Here is a 15002-nt window from a genome sequence, read left to right as displayed (position 1 = left end):
GTTCCTGAGGCAACACATCTTATTGATCATGTTACGCAGAGACCAAAATCTGAGTCACAAAAGAGGACTACACCAGTTATTTCCAATGACAAGAGAGATACATGTATTCAAAGGCCTATTATTACTATGCCTAGTGAAAATAGACATACATATAGCCCTGACATATTAGTTGTGCCAAATTTTACAAGTGTTTCTCAACCTTCAGAGCCAAGATTAGTGGATCAGAGTAGACATAGAGTGCAAGAGGTAATCAGAGAACCACCTCCAGAATTATTTGCTCAGCCAAAGCCAGTCATAACAAACATTGATCATTTGGTTACAGGGCACATTCCAAAACAAAAGGAATTGAATAAAGTCATGAAGGCAATTCAAGGAAAGCTGATCAAAAACTATGATCTGCCATTTGATGTAAAAGAGTTGCAAATTCAACAACAAACTTGTCCTTACTACAAACCAATTTAAGATTTTCTTGCACATGACATTATTCCAAGTAATGTTAAGCATGCTAGAACTGTTCGTTCTCAAGCAGAGGATTATTTGTTATGTAATAGTTTGTTATTCAGGATATTTTTGCATGAAACTAATGATGCTAAGATGACTCTTCAGTTAGTCGTACCTGAGACTATGGTAGAACAAATAATATCTCGATATCATGATGACTTGTTAAGTAATCATCAGGGTGTAATGCGTACATATTTGACCATTAGACTGCATTTCTATCTGCGCAATATGTTTCAACGCATCAGTAATTATATTCAGGCACGTCTCCGTTGTCAAGAATTACGTAAAAAACCGGACAAATTGAGACAATATCATGCTCGCATTCCTGATTCTTATCGTCCTTTTGACAGACTTAGTCTGGATTTCAAGACTATGCCCACAACGGCTACAGGATTTAAACATTTGATGGTTGTTGTGATGAGATCACTAGATTTGTTGTATGTGTTTCTCTTAAGACTCTTGATGCTGAAACACTATGTGAAGCATTATTGCAGGTGGGGAGTTACAACCTTTGGTCCACCGTCTTGTATCATAAGTGATGCGGCATCTTCTCTTACAGGAAAATTAGTGGAGCTCTTAAGTAAAGCTTTAGGCATTGAACAAAAGTTCATCAGTGTGAGCAATCATGGAAGCTTACAGGTTGAAAGACACATTCAGACTCTTTCAAATTTCCTCAAAGTGAACTTAAATCAGTTTGGTACGGATTGGGTACGGTTTGTCCCAACATCAGCCTATGCATATAACACATTTTCCTCTCCTCAGTTGGGTAACTATAGCCCATTTGAACTTGCATTTGGACGTAAGCCGCCAAATCTAACAAATTTATCGTTCAATCCAATGGCAGGATTATCACAATCTCATGGAGAATATGCTGCATTGTTAAAGAAACGATTTGATCATTTGTCAAGGGTAATGCTAGCATTACAAAAGAAGCAACAAGATGCTCAAAATGTTAAGATAAGTGCAAAACTGGACAAAGGTGCAATTTATTCAACGGGTCAATTAGTGTATCTATATAAGCCAACGTCTTCCTCCTTGACTGCGACCTCTCGCAAAATTGCTGCAGAATGGTGTGGACCACTAGTGATCCATCAAGTTTTGGATAGGACTCATTATTTGTTGGCCACTCTCAAAGGAGAAATTCTTAGTGATGTATTCAATTATAACAGACTTAAACCATGTTTTGTAAGAGCATCTTCTGAAACTAAGAATATCACCAACATTCAGAAATTGCGAAATGTCTTGAAAACAAAAGGTCCATCAAGTGAAAAGCTTGCACGAATGCGAAATGTTTTGAGTAGTAACACTTCTAATGGATGAACATGTTAATGGCATGCAAGATGCACATATTGAGTTTCATGATGAGTTTGGTAACATTTTGCCAGGGGTAACTTCAGATCACATCATGTGTCTTGTGACCACTAAGCCAATGATTGTTGCATCATTTCTAGAGAATAGAGCACATAATGAAGGATTAGCACTTCCATATCCTTCCATGAAAGATAGCATATTAAAGGTCAAGTGACACGTAATAGATTTCCTTCAAACTTACACAAATTGAAAAGCTACATATCAAAACCCTATATTCCAAATTTGGAGTTCCACAATTGTTTCTTTGCTGTTTTAATTAAGTTAATAACCAAGCTAATTCCGAAAGATAATGACGTCACGGGGGGAACCGCCAATGTTACCAAAACTAAGTATGCCTAATATGCTAACCGAGATCAAAGCCGTAAACAATACGTCACGAACAGTAAACAAAATATCAGATGAGAATGGGTGCACAACAGTACAAGAAAGTTTCGTGTTCGTCAAACACTGTAGACAGCGATAGCTTAGTACCAGTGCACTCAGCCAGCCTAGCTGCCTATAAGTAAAGATTGGCTTGGTCCTTCGAGCGAATCTTGTGTGTGCAGTGCGCCCTTCACCAGTTAAAGTTTCGATTCCTATCGCCTATCCGCGCAACTTGGAACACCAACAGCTCGCCGTCTACAAGACAATGCCGTTCCTTCTCTATTTGGAGAAAGTATCTTCAAATCTCGAGGAGATATAGAAACAAGTAGACCAGTAGTTGCGAAGCTGGATCGGAAAAGAGTAAGTGTATTTTCTGGCCTAGGCCTACTACAACAATGACTAACTTGGTATTATTACTATCTTACAGTAGGCTAATTCTTATAATTACGTTAGGTTAGTTAGGCCCTAAATTAGGTACGGCGACGATAAAGTTAGGCGTAGGCTAGGGCAATATTAACTTTTATTTGTGGTACATCATGACAAATCCAGAATAACAAGCATAAGATGTTTACATGTCATTTTGCCCAATATTATAATGTGCTCCCACCTATATCTATATACTCAGAGTCATAGCTCATATGTTTCACAGTAAATGACATCCTTATATTTTGCCATTTTTGTTGGTAGGGCTGCAATTTTTGTTGCAAGAGAAAACGCTTGTGACAGGTACTTTCAAACATATCAAACTGCTTTCTTAAATGAACTTTCATAACGTCCTTGTTATTTTCTTTCCCAATTTTCAATACTTAGATTAATCTAGAAGCTGTTCCCCAACCAACTGCAGTGAAAATAAAGGCAGGATTCTGCAGAATGTACATCTCCATCTAAAGGTAGCATGATCTTATAGACATGTGCTTGATATTACCGAAAAACAGTTGGGAAATGGGGGAGGGGAGGGTGGTGACAGGCATTAAAGATTTAAGTAGTCAGTTTTGAACGGGATACAAGGAATCTCCACCAGTAAAACATTGAGGCATGTATATGGGGGGGGGGGGCAAGCTACCAGACAAAAAGGAGGCAGGGGGGTTGGGGGAGAAAATGTGGTAGAGAAGTGTAAGCGAGGGTACTGGAAGAATGGAAAACTTTCATACATCTATAGAGTATTCTATAGCAGAAGTGAGTACAGGGGCCAAAATTTTAGAAACAGTACTCGTTGAAAGCAAAATAGCAATTAAACCTGCACATCGGGCAGGCTGACTAGGGGATAATATACATTGTATTTTATCCATCATATCCGCCTGCCTGACGAGAGTGGTTGAGGAGGCTATACCTGATGGCTTCACAGGAAAATATAAAGGCTACAGCTATAGTTACTGAGAGAAGGGAGATTACATTGTAGTTATACTATATGAAACCAAGCTGAAGTCATTTGCAATGCTCATGGTGTGAGTGGCCCATATTTTTGCAGCCACATAAAGCAGGAGGATATGCTCTCCTTCAAAAAAGATAAGTGAACCATCTAGGCAGCTGACCCCTGTCCAAGAGCAGCCTACTGTATGTGTGTGGTATAATAAGCGTTTATTCTAATTTTCAGTGAATGTAACACATGTAGAAGTCCAGTGTTCACTGGTCCCCCTACCACCATTGAAGTTGCTGACTGGACCAACAGAGACAAGAACACCATCAAAGCAACCAGGGCCATCTCACAGTGGCGATGATGGTCCGTCTGCTGCTGTGGCATCCACATCGAGATACACCGAAAAACCGCCAGGTAGTCCGGACTACACTCCATCAGTTAACCCATCTGAACATGACAAAGATGACCCTTCAAGGTAATTTTCAAGATTGATAGAAGATTAGTCTGGAAAATCAATTGGTGCCATAACTTTCTGGAAAGAGGATCATTATTAATTTTGACACCAACACTGTGGGGTAGTCTGGAATGTGTGGTGAGGCCATCAGTCTTTACTTCAATTAGCATATACATACTGTATCTGGTAGAGTTGTCACAGCTGTATGTGAACAAGAAATAAAGGCACAAACAAGTAGTTGGATTTAACAGAGTATATTATATCTTCACTTGGCTGGATATCTGCTACAGAATACAAATGGTGAAAGTTGCATCTTATACACTCTTTTACCATGGATTACAAGGGGATGGGACAGGATGTTACTCTGTCCACATGTTTACTTTACTACATAAACAGTGGTTAAGCTACTGAGACAATGACCACACATCCTGCTGAAGATTACATAATCCATAATATTAGGTGCACAAACATGTGTAGGGTTTTTGTTGTAATCAGTAAAAAATATATTGGAATTGTTCAGGCACAAGTTGTCAGGTAAAACCTGACCCATGTATCCACACCAATTGAGGTGTACTCAGCTGTCGCCTTAGTTGGGCATCCAAAGACTTGATCGACAACTGTGCCATGCCTATTGACCGAAATGGAGTGATTGGAATGCCTCTATCTAAATGGTATGTTTTTATGAACTATTATTATATTATTCTTCATATCTTTACTATTCTACAGATTATGTATGGGAACTTCTTGACTGCTTGCAACAACTTCTGCAGAAGTGGAACTCTGGGAGAGGAGTGTCCTGTTCCTGTCAGAAAAGAGCCCCCGCCCCTTGCAAGCTCCTATGTTCATCCGAACAATGAGGATGCCATAAAACAACACCGAAGCAGATTTCAAAAGCTTTGCTGAAGTACTGTAGTTGATGGCCTCCCAAGTTCTAATTTTGTTTCATTGTAGTGGGGAGCAATCGACTCTGTGAATCGTCTGTTCACATGGTGTATGGCACAGCTGGAGAGCAGTGTTAATTAACAGGTCGCTACCAGCCTTTAGGGAGGTTGCTAAAGTTTTACATTCAAGTTTTACTTACATCTGGTTTCCATTGTAACTAACTATTAGTAATGATAACATATTTTAAAAAAAGTTCCAATGACAAGTATTCCTTTCTAGAGAGCTTACTTACTATTTGTATGCAACTTTGGTGTTTCAAACATGTTACCAAGTTTTTGTTTTTCTCGAAAAGAATTGACAGAAATTTGCTGTTTGTTCCCCGCATGGGATAAAATGTGATTTTTTTTATCTCATTTATGATCAAGTAACCTTGATATTCCATGGATTAATGAACAATTTCAGATTGATTCTCATTACACTTTTATTAAAATGAAAGCCTAAGCTCTCCAGATCCAATTGACATAGTGGTTTAGGGTACTTTATTCAAACTATTCTTCTATTTTAACCTAGTATATTTGGATTTCAATCATCCAGATTTTATTGGCAGGCTACTAGAAGTGACAGCTTTGCTTACAAGAGAGAATACATACAAAAAATTAACTTGAGTTTTTATTATTTATTACTGTTATGTACTTCCCAAACTTGAAAATGTAAAATTTCATCCAAGATTGTAGTTAATACCATGAACCAGAAAAATGTAAGCTGGAATTCCAAAATGTTCACTATTCAGCCACAAAACAGACAGGACTGAACCCTGTTTCTATAAAACTTGCAGAAATGATACTATGACTTGGCATAAACAGTCCACATTCTCACAGTCTTGATAATTTAAATCCTTCATACTGTTCAGATGGTAAAGCTTCTCTAATCCTCCTTACTGCATAGGATGGGAGAACAACACAAATCTCCTTCCCTAAAAACTGCTAGCTCATCCGTGCAAGTTGTCTGTATGCTGTGTGTCTGTATTTCCTGTAAAATAATCATATGAAAACCAGCTATAAAAGATGAAGACACACAAAAGCTTGGTAGCCATCTGGGGACGTCAATTTTAAAATAAATTTCTATATGATTTCCAGAATTTGCTTGGCCCCTAAATCTGCCTCCCCTAAAGTAAGCCTAGCTATGCCATTTATACAAACTGATCATTGTATCTCGGGGACTAAAATTTGTAAATGGATCGTGCACAAGCATGGTGGACATTTTTTGTGTGGCATTTGGTTCCATGGCTCAGTGTTAATGACTACTATGTCAGTCAGCATGATAAGGGTTAACCTCAAGGGCATTACACCAGTTTTTGGACAAAATGACCTAATCAGAAGCAGGTTTTGAACATGGTGCACAAATTTTCTTGATCAAATCTATATCTTAATGTTATTCCTTTCACAACGAAACAAAACTAAAACTATAAATACACCCTCTTTATTGTTACATCTTTCAACAGCAGGTCAGAGCAATGAATAAAGGTATACAACAAAAATCATGTATTCTATACTTACTCTTGGATCCTGTTTTCCTGTGCACGTCCACCATACTGTTGACGGTACATGTAGTAGGCTGTCTGAAGAAACAATGGGTTCAGGCACATAGCTTCAAAACCTGGGTGTAAGGTGATGCATGGAGCACCTTCTTCATCCATCACAGTCCTTACTTATCTATTTCGCTGCAGAATCTACACTCCCTTGCTGTAGGCATCACAGCACATTGGCCACAATGACACCTGTAAACAATACAAACCAGTTCAAATAATAAAGAGCCAATTCAATGACTTCATACCAACCTCAATTATTGGGGCATACTGTACTAACATGTCAAAATAGAAAAGGGGCACCTCTGAAGGGCAATCTACCGTTGAAGCTCCTTACAAGTAACATCACTAGTAAGGAGGGGGTATCCTCTTCTTAGAAGTCTTGCCTCTGTTGGGACAATGCTGCAAAGGAAAATAAAACAGGCCGATGTTGCCTCGTTTCCAACTCTTTCCCACTTCTGAATCCATTCCCTAGATTGAGAAAATCTGGTTATGAAATTAGCTCAAGCGGAAATGACAAAAAGCTGGTGTGAGGTGCCACCTTCTCCCTCCCCCCACCCTTTCCCTGATTTGTGGTAACTTCACTAATTTGCCACTAGGCCTACAACTGCTAGGAAATTAATAATAGGCCACCTCTGAATTTGTTGTGCACTCTTCCAATTGGCTCCATCAATCTACTAACTAAATGAAATATGTCTGTGTGACATGTTCCTGGGGCATGTGCTGCCACAACTTTTAAGGAAAATATTAACTTCCTTAACTTAACTCGACCGCACATTCATGTTAATTTTGCTGCCCCATCAACAAATTGGCTAGCTAAGTGTATGAGCAAAGTTAGGAAACATTTATCGGTTCTAGGCCTAACTAGTGACACAACTATCCTATATACAGTATAGTACGCTTGGCGTAACGTTACCGTTATATTCCGTCAAGACGATCAATTTCGACATCGCTGTCCGATTCCTCTTCGCTGGTCTCCGGTTCGAACATGTAGGGAAAAACTTCCCCACGATCGTACACCATGTCCTCCATTTCCCTTACTTCTTCGCCGTTGCTATCTAAATACTGTGTGTCAATGCCACCGGCAGCCATTTCGCGATATGTATAAGCTATGCTGTGCTGTGTATATATGCGTACTACAGTGCGTGTATAGAAACTTTATTTGGTAGCAATAAGCAGTTCCAAGCGACGGCACTTTCGACTTGGTAAACAAATGACGTCATTTGTTTTCGGCTTTCCCTGAACGAGTCAATCTAGCCGATTTTTGCGGAGTTTATGTTGCTTGATAGGAAGAAAATGCAAGGAATTTATGAAAAAAGAAGTCAATGGATGTTTTTTTCGATGTCTTATGTATCAATTTGTGATTTTTCATCTTAATCCAAATCTTAACTTTCTTGTAACAGACTGCTGAAAAAGGTAATATTTTCGAGAAGTTTGAGATTTCTCCATACCAAATGCACTGCGCAGAACATATACAGTTTGCACTCTTCTGCGCTCCCCCCGTGACGTCACTGAATCTATTACGTAATAGTACTTTTTACCGATTTCTACCCCTTTGGAGACGGAAAAAAATCGCGGTGTTGGGTTTTTGTTAATGTAAGAATTGTTAAGTTTAATATTATGTAAAGTCAAGTCTACGTGTCGCTTGACCTTTAAGGCAAAAGAAAGTTTTTGCAAATGCTCCACAAGGAGACATGAAAGTCCAACGTGCTCGATACAAATTGGGTGAATTACAGGTTCTGGTCACCTATCAGACACCATGTTTTCCAACAGGCTTTAAGAGTCATGATTTTTGGTGGGATGTAGGAAAATATTCCAACACGGAGGAAATAATGAATTTTCTCCATGAAAAGGGATTGAACATTACAGGCAATCCAGGCAGGATGTTGCAAACATTATATGGTTAGTATGTACAGTATAACTGCATATTGCTTTAAGTTCGGATGAACAGGTGTTTTACCCACAATTGTATGAATGGAATGCGTCATGGCATTTGCCTGCATGCCTATTAAGTGGAAGTCATTGTACTGTATGGTGTAACAATATAAGCTTTATTTGTTAAAAACCACCACCAAGTGACCTAGTTTCATCTTTTATAACAAATGTGTGATGAGTATACCTTATTTCTCCTTATGAATTCGTTCAAACGTTTACCCGGCAATTAGAACATATCCGGAATATTAGCAACATGGGTTTTCATATATTGAGAAATATGTTAAGGATACTTACATTGCATCATTGATGTTATATTGAAGGCTATTCAGAGACAGCATTGGTGATGTGCAACTTTTGCTTACAGCAACAGTTATCGAAGCAAATGAAAGTATAGATCTTTTGAGGAAGTTATGTATATATTTTCTTTTCCTCAAATATTCATGCAAAAGTAAATTTCTTCATGAAGCAAGAAATTGAAAAGACAAGATGTTAAGTAATATGTAAATTTGAAGAAAGATTTGTTGATGTCATAGTCTATGGGGTCTCTTCTATGGTATCGAATATCTAGTACTTTGGTACTTTACTAGACTATCATTTCGGAGTGCATACCTAGGGTCACCATGCTATCGAGTCACATTTTCTTGATTTTCTTGAAGTGGATGTATATGATTCACAAGGTTTCAAAGCAGTTTTGAAACTATGCCTTCATTTAAAGAGGAGGATTGTAAATGAGTTCGTAATATTTTAAAGTTCTTTTGTAATGTACGAAGTTTTTATGGAACGCTAAGGTGTTCTGTTCAGTTAAAAGATAACTAAGTCTAGTATTCTCTGATCTCACCCCAAATCACGGCATGATTTCACTTTTGATATAAATGTATTATTGATGTGTGAAAAGCATAAATGCATTTTGTAAGAGATACTGCATATTTTGCTGTGTCATGTAACTTTAAGATACCTTAATGGTATATATATTTTTTTAGATTACATCATATGATGTCATCAATATTGAAGAGGTACACTTCAATTTCATGGACATAGTGTCAAAGTGTCAATGTATATACCATATGATCATTTTAATATTCGTAACCTACTGTAGATGTTAACCTTTGAGATATATGCAGACCATTTATTGAAGTCAATGAATATTAAAGCAGCATTTTGCATCCTTTTCTATGATTTTTCTCAACCTCACTGACTCCACTATGCCATAATGACATACATAACTAGCTCATCTATTTAAATCTTACTTCAAATGGTGGCATAAAAGTCGAAAAAATTGCAACTTTCAACTTTGTTGTTCTCCAAGATATTTTCCGTTGGGAACCCAATAAACCTCGCCCATAATATGAATATTTAAACACTACGAACGTCATTGACAGATACGTAATATAACACCACGCTTGATTTGTGTACAGTCTATATGGCAGTTGTACCAGGGAGTTGCATAACAACTCCTTGGTTGTACCAAGGCAAAGTCTTGAATCTATTTTTAGCAACGGCTCATAACTAAACCTGCATCTCTGATTGGTTGAATTCAAACTAGTGGGTTTGGGAACTGAATGCGATTAATTTTGTATGTGGAATACTCGCCAATTAACGTTTTTGGCAGGGAAAAACTTGGCTAATATCTTAATTTGCTGTTTTGTGATTTGATGCATGTAAAAACCTCGATGGACATGTCAAAAAAGTAGAAAACGGAGATCAAACGCAAAATGCTCATGAATAAACATACTATTCACTGATTGGTGGAATTCAAACTAGTGGATTTGGAGATATGAAAACTTTGTCGAGGACACTTTTACTCGTTATCGACATAAATCGTTAATTACTCGCTAATTAACGCTCTTGGCAGGGTGAAACTTGGATGGTATCTTAGTTTGTTGTTTTATGATTGATACATCTAAAAAAATCGATGCACATGTTAAAAAGGTGGAAAAAAGCGACCCAACGCAAAATGCTGCTTTAATGAATGTGCTCACACTACCTTTTTGAGATTATGATAAGTTAAAGCAGTATGGATGTTAAAATTTTGGAGTATCCAAAAATTTTAAAAGATTGAGGGGGATGTTATGAAATAGTAATACCATCTCTTTGATGTTACCGAAAAACTCCATCGAGACACCTTACAGGCCTTTTATATATTTATCTAGGTCATGGATTCAGTTTTCCCACGAGAAGTTTTAACTATCTTATTGAATCTTGTTACAGCGCCTTTTCCCAAAATAGATTCCATTATGTCTGTAGAACATTCGAGAAGGTTCTCTCACGTGGTATGGAAGTTTCCATAGAAAGGGGATGGACTTCCAAACTCCCAACCAATCAGGGCAGATCAGTGCCAGCGCACTTATTTTTATATCGTTAAGTTAATACAGGATGGTCAGGTTATTGGCTGCCTTCTGATTGTGCGCAGTGAGATTTTCGTTAGAGTAAGGTATAAAAGGCGGCATGGGCCAGCAATTCTTCACTCCGTTGCAAATTCATCACTCCGTCATAAGTTTATCACTCCGTCATCAGTTCGTCGCTTCGTCACCATTTCATCACTCCTTCTAATTGCGTAATTGACGGAGTCAAATCATTATAATTTTGTTTTATTTGTAAGAGAATCGACAGAGAAGAAATTATACCGTATCACTAATCAAATCCGATCTTGTAAAATTGTTTTTCTGTGAACTCATTGTTTTCTCCCGTTCGAGACATCTCCTGAAGAAGCATAAATACGGCATCCAGTACCTTTCTATCGCGAGTCCCGATATAGTATTACTATCGGAGGAGCCGGGCTCGTCACAATATTATATTACACCGGTCTACATACATTTATCTACGGCATTTCATTATCTACTCATCCATGTTACACCGGTCTACATTTATCTGCGGCATTTCTTTATCTACTACTCCATGTTACATCGGCCTACATTTATGGCAAGCCAAATACTCAATAAATCGAGAAACATGGATTTTCGGTCGATAAACCATGTTTATCACTCGAAAAACCATGTTTATCGACCGAAAAAACATGTTTATCAACCGATAAACATGGTTTTTCACCGAAAAACCATGATTATCGGCAGATAAACATGGTTTCTCTGAGAAACATGGTTTATCGAACCATAAACAGGGATTTCTCATGAAATATTCCATGTTTTTCTTTCAAAAATCCATGTTTTTCTTTCGAAAATCCATGTTTATCTGCGATAAACCATGTTTCTTGACAGATAAACATGGTTTATCGCCGATAAACATGGTTTATCGACTGATAAACCATGTTTTTTGTCGAAAAACCATGTTTATCGGCGATAAACCATGTTTATCGATCGATAAGCATAGTTTATCGGCGGTAAATCATGTTTTTATATTTGACGACTGAAAATTTACCGGAACTACTTCCAAAACTCTACATGTTATGTTAGTATATATTCCCAACCCTCTGTTGACAATTTCATACACAGATTTTCCAGCTTACTGCGGAATTTTTGTACTGTAATTTAAATAAAATCTTAAATAGCTCACTATACGCGCGATGCATCTGTGTGCTTTACAAATAATCTAGAAAATACAATGCCAAAACAGGTTTGACTTTGCTTAGCCATTGGACTATTGTAAGCCTTTATATTATGCAGTTAGGCTATTTTTTTAGAGTTATAAACGAGTTCCTATTATGTTCAATGGCTATTTCCTATGACTTTAACGGTCTTTTGAATACACGGGCGGCGGTTTGTTTCAAATATTGGGGGGGGGGGGGGGGATTGGCTTGGGTGCCGGCGGGTAGCATCTTTCATCCCGAAATTTGTTCGCACGCTTCATGGTAATTTTGTATATATACATATATACTGGTTGCTACAGCCCTTTATTTTTCTTTTTTTATCGGCAAACCAAATTTCATTACGGATGCGGTCCGTCTAGCTATTTCATTTCGAAAAGTCAAAACAACTTTTGGTAAAAGCCTGTGATGTTTTTTGGTGATATTTATAAACAAATTGTGACACGGTTAGACAGGTGCGTAGCGAGGAATTTGCCAAGGAAGGGGCCAAGCTTGTAGGTAAACCACCTAAGCGTAGCGCCACCATGAGTTGGCGTGAAGAGTATAAGAAAATTTAGGCCGAAAATTGCTCTCACATTGCTGGATATGGCACTTCCCAGGCCTTGTTAGTTGCATATCACGCTATAATGGAAAATTTTATTAAGATTACAAAGTCAACCTGCAATTGGTCGTAATATGACCTCGTTTTACCAATTACTGTAGTTTGCAACGCCTGCCACATAATTTTTCTTAGTATGAGGGTCTTTGTGTGAACGCTGTATGATGAACTACACTGTAAACATGAACATATCCACACAGTGTTTATACAAAGAGCCTAATGGTGTTAAGAAGCTATGCAGGATAATTGTACAGTCTAGAACAGGTTGATTTACGACCGTGTCAGATCGATGACGGTGTACTATTACTAAGCCTGTGCGTTGCCGATTATTATTCCGCACTTGTCCATATGCGGACTGTGCGGGACCGTAGCTATGTTTATCGGCGATAAACACGGTTTATCGGCGATAAACACGGTTTATCGGCGATAAACACGGTTTATCGGCGATAAACACGGTTTATCGGCGATAAACCATGTTTCACGATAGATAAACATGGTTTATCGGCGAAAACCTTGTCATCGCTCGAAAAACCATATTTATCGCTTGAAAAAAACATGGATTGTTGCAGATAAACATGGATTGTCACAGATAAACCATGTTTATCTATCAGAAAAACCATGTTTATCAGTGATAATCCATTTTTCTCAAGCGATAAACATGGATTCTCGCCGATACACCGTGTTTATCAACCGAAAATCCATGTTTATTGGTCGATAAACATGTTTTTTCGATCGAAAAACATGGTTTATCAGTCGATAAACATGGATTTTTGACCGATAATCCATGTTTTTCGATTTATTGAGCAATTGGCTTGCCATATACATTTATCATGTCATACAGTGTCCTTCTTGAACAAAATGATTTTGGATACAAAGTTATCTACTGGTGGACTTGTGTTGTCCTGTCCTTGTACTTTTACTACTCACTTCAACAGGTGCTGTTTTACAGATAAACTGAGAAAGCTTACTCGAAGAACCACTTGAAATTATACTTATTTATTTACGGCATATCGTTACTCCTCCATGTTACAGGGGTTTACATACATTTATCTACATCATTTCTTTATGTACTACTCCATGTTACACCGGTCTACATACATTTATGTACGGCATTTCTTTATTTACTACTCAATGTTACACTCGTCCACTCAGTCTTTATTTAGCCTCAAGAGAAACAGTCCAAGAGAGTTCCCTTCGACAGACTTAACTGGGCCTAGGTGATTTTACCTTATAAGTGTTTAGTTAGATAAGCCAGTGATAATAAATAGGTTTACTATATTATATGCTAGCAAATATTAAAGGTCAATTGTGACGAATTGGTGAGACAGGGAGTCACGATCGTGTCTCTCATTTTGGTTGTATAACAGTAAAAGGAACAGAGGGCAGCACAGCTAAATAGCACGTCAAAATGTGACGTCATGTTAATCCATGATTCATGGCTAGGCAGTACGCTAACGATTCACACTAATACTTAAGAGTGTGAGTGACGGGTGCACAGCATGGACTGTTGCTTAATAGACTGTTGTCGATGGTCTCTGACTTGTTAAAAGATATGTACTTTTACAAACAACTGTATTAATGTTTTGCGTGTCTTTCATCTTCTTCTTTTTGGTGATAATTTGGTGTTTTTGTGGCAAGAAGAAATAAAAGTGTTTTTATTTTCTCTTTGGAAATCTGAAAATTTGCCATGTCTCGTACAAAACGTCCCAAACAAGGTCGGTGTTTTAATGTTTTTGCGAAACACATTATTCCTCTATATTATTCGCTTAACTTAGTCAAGATCTAGGAAAAAATTACTTAGAAATAGTAAAAACATGACAATTTTCTTAAACAAAACATACATACATGGATGAACTTATTTTTATTAAGTCTTTTCAATAAATTTAAAATGTCTCCAAATTACCGTTAATCAATGTCAATATTTTCAAATCGTCGTTTTGGCATTGCTATAATATGAACTTGACTTTATACATTAGTACCAAGTCTGTTTCATTAGGCTCCATTGTAATCCACAATAAACTTATTATCGGAGAGACCACGCTTATGTATTTTTTGAAAGCTCTTTTTCGCGCTAAAGCAGTATACAATGACATATAATGCTGATTACCATAAAATACATTATTGGACATATAAGAGAGTAATTATTTAGCTATTACAAATGTGCGTTCGATGCCCCCTCCCCTCCCCCATACCATCATCGACGTCATTATTGTCCTTAATGCATTTAAATCAATCTAATTTTCTTCCTGAAAACTTGTTTCCATCTGTATTTTGAGTTTGTTTAATCGTGTCATTCTGACTAGTATATAATACTTACACACTACGAGACCTACTAATGGTTAAACTTACAACCAGTTGGTTGTTCTTAAATAGCGAGTTTCGAAGCGTTTAGTCAAATACAGGTAGATCTGTGTCCCA

At 37.6% G+C, this 15002-nt stretch overlaps 1 protein-coding gene and 2 long non-coding RNA genes across 4 annotated transcripts in view; 1 reads left to right on the top strand and 2 right to left on the bottom strand.

Annotated features, from left to right (window-relative positions):
• Nucleotides 1–15002, bottom strand: part of LOC139954916 (uncharacterized) — a 160678-nt gene that overhangs the window by 31680 nt on the left and 113996 nt on the right. The gene's annotated exons all lie outside the window — the stretch shown is intronic.
• On the top strand, nt 2004–5209 carry LOC139985112 (uncharacterized). Its single transcript, XR_011799291.1, has 4 exons — nt 2004–2595; nt 3046–3125; nt 3830–4067; nt 4773–5209. It is a non-coding gene; the product is annotated as an uncharacterized lncRNA (long non-coding RNA).
• On the bottom strand, nt 5495–8170 carry LOC139985111 (uncharacterized). The gene is made up of 3 exons (XR_011799290.1): nt 7430–8170; nt 6485–6705; nt 5495–5957 (listed from the first exon to the last, which is right to left on the bottom strand). It is a non-coding gene; the product is annotated as an uncharacterized lncRNA (long non-coding RNA).

This window comes from Apostichopus japonicus, chromosome 17 (genome assembly GCF_037975245.1).
Source record: "Apostichopus japonicus isolate 1M-3 chromosome 17, ASM3797524v1, whole genome shotgun sequence".
Classification (NCBI taxonomy): Eukaryota; Metazoa; Echinodermata; class Holothuroidea; order Aspidochirotida; family Stichopodidae; genus Apostichopus; species Apostichopus japonicus.
This window is presented reverse-complemented; position numbering and strand designations above follow the sequence as displayed.